At 45.5% G+C, this 7,508-nt stretch overlaps 1 pseudogene; it reads left to right on the forward strand.

Annotated features, from left to right (window-relative positions):
* Window positions 1–6,538: 6,538 nt before the first annotated feature.
* Window positions 6,539–7,207, forward strand: LOC101653702 (annotated as a pseudogene).
* The last annotated feature ends 301 nt before the right edge of the window (window positions 7,208–7,508 follow it).

The following is a 7,508-nucleotide window of genomic DNA, read 5'->3' on the forward strand; positions in this document are numbered from 1 at the left end:
ATCTGATACCAATCTATAAAGTCCTCTTCAGACTCACGAAACATATACAATGAAGCCAAATGTAGGACGATAACAAGCCAGTGGGTAGAAAGTCTCAGTGCTGACAGGGGTCTCTCAGTGGCTTCTCCAGCTTCTGAGGTCTGGTTGCATCCATGTGACTTGTCTTCTGCAATGTGCCCCAGGAAGTGAGCAGAGAGAGAGAAGTGTCTTCTGCCTCCAAGGAGAGAGTCCCAGATTTCCCAGAATTCTCAGGAGAAGGCCATACCCACAGAAGTCTCATTGGCTGTCTCCAGATGACAGCCTAGACTCCACCCCTGCACTCTTAATCTTTAAATTGACCCCAGATTAGGTGACTACCACACATGGTGACTCTATAGGGCAGAGTAGAACTTCCCCATCAACTTTCCTAGGCTGTCATCTTTATAGGACCTAGCCCCGGTAGTGTAATGGTTCAGCACTGGGCTGCTAACCACAAGTTCAGTAGTTGAAAACCACCAGCCTCTTCTTGGGAGTGAGAGGAGGCTTTCTACTGCCATAAAGAGTTAAGGTTTCTGCCACCCACAGGGGCAGTTCTGCTGTGTCCTGTAGGGTCACTGTGAGTCAGCATCCATTTGAAGGCAATGAGAGCTCTTCAATCCTTAGAGGAGCAATCACCAGGCTTCTTCTCCTGTGGACAGAGAGGCTGCTGTGTTCAATTGGCCGACGTTTCTGTAGGCAGCCAAGAGCTTAACCTCGTGTTTCCAGAGTTCCTTGCAAAGATGAACAGCGAGCTACCTTATAAGACAGTTATCTTAGGGGACTGGAGGGCTTGTGCTTCCATGTTTGATTGAATCACATTAGTAACACTCACCTCCTCCTACAAACAAACAAACAAACAAACAAACCTATATGGTTTCAACACGTGGCAAAACAGAGCAAGATTTGAGTTCTAGTAAATTGCGTTTCAATTTCATATACTCTTGTTGATAGACACTCTCCTGAGTTTGAAGAAGGAAATGTGGAGACACTGCCATGAGGCCTGCTGGGCGCTTCCTGGAGGGATCACAGGTTAGAAAGATGTAGCTGGATGGCCTTAGGTGAGATCAGATCCCACCTGTAGAAAGAGGTTTTGATTCTCTCCGCCTGGTGCTCACCTCATTGTTTTGCCTGTGTGCTGTCCCCCCTCCCCCCACCCTGCCAGCTTTCCCTTCTGCATTTTGCTTACACTGGCCTCCCTTGAACACATCCCTGCCTTCTGGCTTTACCTCTTTGTGCTGGATTTTCCCTCTTGGGGTCTCCTCCCCACACCCCGCAGCCCTGTTTGCTTTCCTCTGTCTGAATGCTCCAACTCCTTTCAGCTCTCTCCAGTGCAGGGTTCTCTTCCAGAGCTCCCGCCTCAGCGCTTTGTGAATGGTTCGGTTCGAGTGCACAGCGGCTGGCTTGGCTGCTAACTCGGCGTGCACCCTTGCTGCCGCGCCCAGGACTCTGGCTTTCTGGAGAGTTGGACGGGACCTTTCTCTCCTCCCTGCTCTCATGTTCTCCAGCTTGGGGCTTGGCCCACCATCGAGATCAATAACTGACAACCGGCTGATGGATCACATCTCCCTTTTCCTCCATAAACTAAAACCCAACCGACACTGGTTCGCTTATATCTGAATCACTCTTACCAATCAGAAATGATTGGAAGGATGGAATCCAAGCAGAATCTTGCTGAATTCTCCTCCTGTAGCGTCGTGTGTGCCGCCCCCACCCCTCCCCAAGGCAAGGTCTGCGTGGTTGAAAGAAGCTGACTCATCCGTTCAGGACAGCTGATGTCGGAATCGTCTTTACCACCAGAATGAGCTGCTTGAGAAGCCTCTTAGTTTCACCCGGGCTTGCTGGGAGCGTTAGAAAAGGCATGTAATTGTGTCTTAGAGAAAGAGCGCAGACTCTCTTACCTCGAGGGGCCCGGGGAAGCCGCTCTAGTTGGTGTTGATTTTCCAGAAATACCTTCCAGGGGGAGAGTTCCGGGGCTGATGTTGATGATGGCAATCTCCATCCTGACCAGAGCTGCTCTCGTCCGTTTTGTAGCTGGATTGGGAGCCCCGGAGCCTCGGCCTTTCATTTTTCTTAGAGCCCTGAGAGGGTCACCCTGGTCTGCATAGCTGGTTGGTAATGATGGTGTTGTAACAACATCTCTGCTGTCATGGTGATCTCTTGACAAGCAATCTAACTGCTTGATGGGGACAAGTGTTCCCATCTTTGGGGCAACCTCTTTGCAGTCTTCAGTCTGGCAGCCTGTCCAAGTTCCTTTCTTTGTTCTCATCTGTCAGGGGATAGGAACGGTTTTGAACATCTATATGTAAACACATGGCCACAGACCCATGACAGATGAGAAAGCAGAATGGTTCAATCTAAATAAACCCTATTTACATGGCACCAAAGGATCAGGGGATTTCCTCCCGCCCCATCTACACGATTCCAGAGAATTGGCTGGTGGCTTCGGCACCTGGGAGGTTCAGGCATAGAGAGAAGGGCCCCACGCTTCAAAAGCTTCCCAGGTGATCCGCCCAGGCCTGTAGATGCCGCCCCTCTTCTGACAGTCTCTAATTTGCATCTCTAGGAAGACCGCATCTCAACTCCAGTCTCCTAATCTAATTGTCTTCGAGACTTATCCACGGGGGTGTCACACAAACCCCTTAAACCTGACATGTCTCAAGAGGAGCTCTTGGTATTTCCCGAAACCTGCTCTTTCTCTTTTCTTTTCATCTCAGGCAATTTCCCTAGTTCCACAAACCTTCATCTATGAACCTTCAGTGGTTCCTCTTTCCAAGTCAAATTTATTGGGGTGGCAGTTACATCATCTACTGTCAACTTGAGGAAGGGGTGGAGTCTAACCTGTCAATTAGGTCACAGCTTGATGACCTCATTTGGAGGAGCCACGGAGATAAATAACTCACTGGAGGCCAGACACACTCTCCCTGCAAGACATTCCTGTTGACGAGCCACATGGAGTTTTGCTGGTGGATCCAGAGCCCTGGAGCTGAAGAAGACACATAGAGACCCACGCCAGCACGGAGATGCTTCCACCACCACTGGGTCCACAAGACTTTCCACCCACTGGCCTGTGATCTCCCTGCATTCTGTGTCATTGCATGTGTTGCAAGAGGAATTTATGGACTGGTGTCAGACATATGGGTTAATATCGGACTTATAGACTTGAACTGGACTGGGTTGGGATGTTTTCTTAATATACAATGGCTCTTTAGATAAAGCTCTTTCTTATGCACATGTGAGTGTCTCTGGATTTATTTCGCTAGTCAACCCAGAGTAACACAATTGGGGTAAAATTTATACAGTGTCATTAACATTTATAAGGTATCAGATTTTATTTATCACTTCTTTAAAAAGCTTATTATTGTAAATTGTGTGGAAGTTTACAGAGTAGATCATCAGTTTTGCATTCAACAAATCATTCACATCCTATTTCATCTCATTCAGTGCAATCCTTTCACGGTAATATCACTCATCCTACCTGTTTCCTGTGTTTCCTGTCTCCATACCTCCTTCTGTCAAAACTCTTCTACACTTTGTTCTTGAGTAAATGCTACCTCCTTGACCCCAAATAACCAATTATTTTAAAGGTGTGTATACATTAATACTTTTATTATTTGCCTTCTAGACCAAACGGAAACCTTGTGGTTTCCGTTCCACACCTGAAGAGTAACCATGAACCACAGTCTCTGGAATTTCACCAGTCTTTATCCTACCAGCAAGCTTGGTCTCTTGCATGAGCAAGATTTTTGTTCCACATCTTTCTTCCAGTATTTCAAGAAGATAAGTCCAAGAGCAGGATGTCGGTCATGTGATTTCATTTGGAGACTCGGAAGGAGAATTTCTTCCAGGCCTTTCTCTTAGCTTCTAGTGACAGCCAGTGATTCTTGGTTTCCTTGAGTCCTGGCTGCATCAGCATCTGCTTCCAACCTCACCAAGCCAGCTCTTCTTATATCGTGCTTTTCTTATTCCTCAGTTGGAAGAATGGATTTCCATTCTGCCTAGGCATGAATGATGGGCCTTGAGCAAAAGGAAGGTAGATTATAAAATTAGGGAAAAGGGGCTAGAACCCCACCCCAAAAGCCAGATCAGAGAGACCATCAGTCTATGCCAGCAATTGCTTACATAACAGAGGAGCCAGCAACAGATTCTGAACTTGTCTATTGAGTCCTCTAAAATGGGTATTTACTATAGACACTGCCTACCACACCCTCCCCCCTGCCCCCAAGTTTAGACTTTTTCTTCATTCTTGTGCTCATTATTATCAGTGCTACATTTCCCCCAACCTCCCCTTCCAGAACCCTAAAAAACTATTAGTCCAGTTAGTATCTTTATAGATTTACCTTTAATGGATTTCATATAACTAAAATCATAAACACCTCCCCTCCCTACCATTCCCTGACAACAAAGTAAACACAGAAAGCTGTCGATCCAGAAGGAAGCAGAGAATAATAACGAGGAAGGACAAATTAAAAATGGGTCCAAAGTGAGAAAGAATTATTATGTGTTAAATTTTAACCTAACGACATCTGCATTAATCCACTTTCCAACACACTCTGTTTGATAGCAAGGCTATTCACATCTCCGATTCATGGCCAGAGAGGACTTTGCAGAGGTTTAATCCATGTATGAACCCTGCAAATGGATTCTGGGTTTTCTCTGCCATCCATGACTGTCTGTAAATGGGCGCTCAGAATTTAAGCTCTAATACTGTTCCCTCCGCCTGTCTTGGATTTTATTATTTACAATCTTGGGTCACACAGGCAGATGTGCTTCTTCCATGTGGTTTAGCTGACTGCTTCTTTAAAGACAAACCATGAAGACCCCAGATGCTCTTCTTTCTGATAGCTGGACACCATCTGATTACTCCAGCACACTTTACTACAGCACCTATAGCTTCAGTTTTCTTCATGAGGGAAGAACGGAGCAAGATTAAGTCATAGAACTAAGCCCTGTCTGGTACTGAGCCATAGTCACAATTTCTTTTATGTCTGAGCCCATTGTAGCAGCCACTGTGTCAATCCATCTTGTTGAGGACTTCCCTCTTTTGAGCTGCTCCTCCGCTTTACCAAGCCTGGTGTCTTTCTTTAGGGACAACAAGTCCAAAGAATGTAAGCGGAAGTCTCACCGTTCTTGCTTTGAAGGAGGAGTCTGGTTGCCCTTCTTCCAAGACAGATTTATTTGCTCTCTTGGAAGCTTGTGGTACTTTCAATATTCCTTGCCAACCCCATAATTCAAACGCAGTGACTATTCTTCAGTCTTCCTTATTCGATGGCCAGTCTTCACATGCATCTGACACAATTGTAAATGCCATGGCTTGGGTGGGGTGCGCCTTAGTCCTCAGAGTAACAGCTTGGGTTCCCAACACTTTGGCGAGGTCTCGAGCAGCAGGTGTGCCCAGGACAATGTGCCCTTTGAGCTCTTGACTGCTGCTTTCCTGAGCATTGACTATGCATCCAAGCAAATGCAATCCTTGGCAACTTCCGTCTTTCCCAGGTTTATCATGATGACCCCGTTGGTTCAGTTGTGAGGTTTTTGATTTTCATTACATTGAGTCGTAATCCAGACTGAGGGCTGCAATTATTGATCTTCAGCAGCAAGTGCTTCAGGTTCTCACTTTCAGCAAGCAAGGTTGGGTCATCTGCGGGTTGCAGCTTGTTAAGAAGCTTTCCTCTAATCCTGATGCTGTATTCTTTTTCCTTTTAATCCAGTTTCTCTGATGATTTGTTTAGCATAAAGATTGAATAACTACGGTGAGAGGGTACAGGTCTGCATACCTCTCCTGATTTTAAACCACACCGCCTTCTCCTGTTCTGCCTCCTGGTCCATATAAAGGTTCCGCATGGACACAATGAAGAGTTATGGAATTCCTATTCTTCCGAAGGCTATATATAGTTTGTTATGATCCGCAGAGTTGAACGCCTTTGCACAGTCAATAAAACAGAAGAAAAGATCTTTATGGTATTTTCTGTTTTCAGCCAAGATCCATCTAAGGTCAGCAATGATAGTCCTTGTCCCCTGTCCTCTTCTGTTATCTGGCCTGCACCTCCGGCAGCTTCGATCATTGTTGCATGATCTTCAGTCAAATTGTACTTGCCTGTGATCTTAATGATCGTGGTCATATTTGGGGCATTCTTTGGGTCATCTTTCTTTGGAATGGGTACAAAGATGGATCTCTTCCAGTCCGTTGGCCAAGTAGCGGTCTTGCAAATTTCTTTTTGGCCTAGATGAGGGAGTGCTCCCAGTGCTTCCGCAGCTTGTGGAAATATCTCAGTGGGCATTTCGTCATTGCCTGGATCCTTGAACTTGAACTTCCTTCAGAGCCCTCAGTTCCTGCTCATAGGCTATCTCTTGAAATGACTGAATGTCCACCAGTTCTTTTTAGTACAGTGTGTATCTTTGTTCTTTCCATCTTTTGATACTTCCTGCACCAGTCAATATTTTGCCTATACAATCTTTCAAAATTGAAACCTGAGTCTTGAATGTTTTCTTGAGTTCTGTCACTTTAAGATATGCTGAGTGTGGAATGGCGGACTCGGGGTTGGTGGCCGGAGAAGCTGTGGTGGATGCACTCGCCCATGTTGATCAAGGTTATGAAGCACCTGGTGGGTGGGAAGCAGCAGCAGTGCCGGTGGAGGAGGAGACCCACTTATATCGCCCCACAAAGAACTGCTGAGCTACCTGGCAGTCCGGATCATTCTGCGTTTGAGACCGACGTAATGAGAAATGAATTTGAAAGATTGGTGGCTTGACAACCAATTGAATTGCTCAGTATGAAACGATATGAGCTTCCAGCCCCTTCACCGGGTCAGAAAAATGATATTACTGCATGTCAAGAGTGTGTGAATAATTCCATGGCCCAGTTACAGCATCAAGCCGTTCGAATTGAGAATCTGGAACTAATGTCACAGCATGGGTGCAATGCCTGGGAAGCATATAATGAAAACCTAGTTCATAGGATTGAACACGCCCAGAAAGAGCTCCGGAAGTCACGGAAACATTCAAGATTTAAACTTGCAGTGAAAGAACATGCAACAGCTGGCTCTAAACGGAGAGAGATGGAGTCACCGTAGGCAGCCCCGGTTAGTAAGAATTATGAGATTGAACGGACTATTGTACAACTAAAAAATGAAATGATCAAATGAAGCAGCAACATGGAGAGGCGAACAAAGAAAATATTCGAGAAGATTTCTGAAGAGAGGAATTGTTTTGTAAGAAGGGCGAGATTAAACGATTGAATTAGATGTAAATTAATTTTTTTTAAAAAGAGAAACTTCAAAAGTGTGGAATGAAAAACATGTTTTACCTAGGTGGAGGATATGTTCAGAAACCATAACTTCACAATGTGATATTTATGTTTAAGAAGACATCTATGATTTTGTAGCAATAAATACAAAGAAGGGAGAGTTGGGTTTCCGCAGACGACCAGGCAGCTGAACGGTTCCGGACCTTGAAGACCCAGCAGACACTATGGAAGCTCCGTGGCTAAATTTTAG

This window comes from Echinops telfairi, unplaced genomic scaffold (genome assembly GCF_000313985.2).
Source record: "Echinops telfairi isolate 266 unplaced genomic scaffold, ASM31398v2 ScPeMD7_9;HRSCAF=40, whole genome shotgun sequence".
NCBI classification, from domain to species: Eukaryota; Metazoa; Chordata; class Mammalia; order Afrosoricida; family Tenrecidae; genus Echinops; species Echinops telfairi.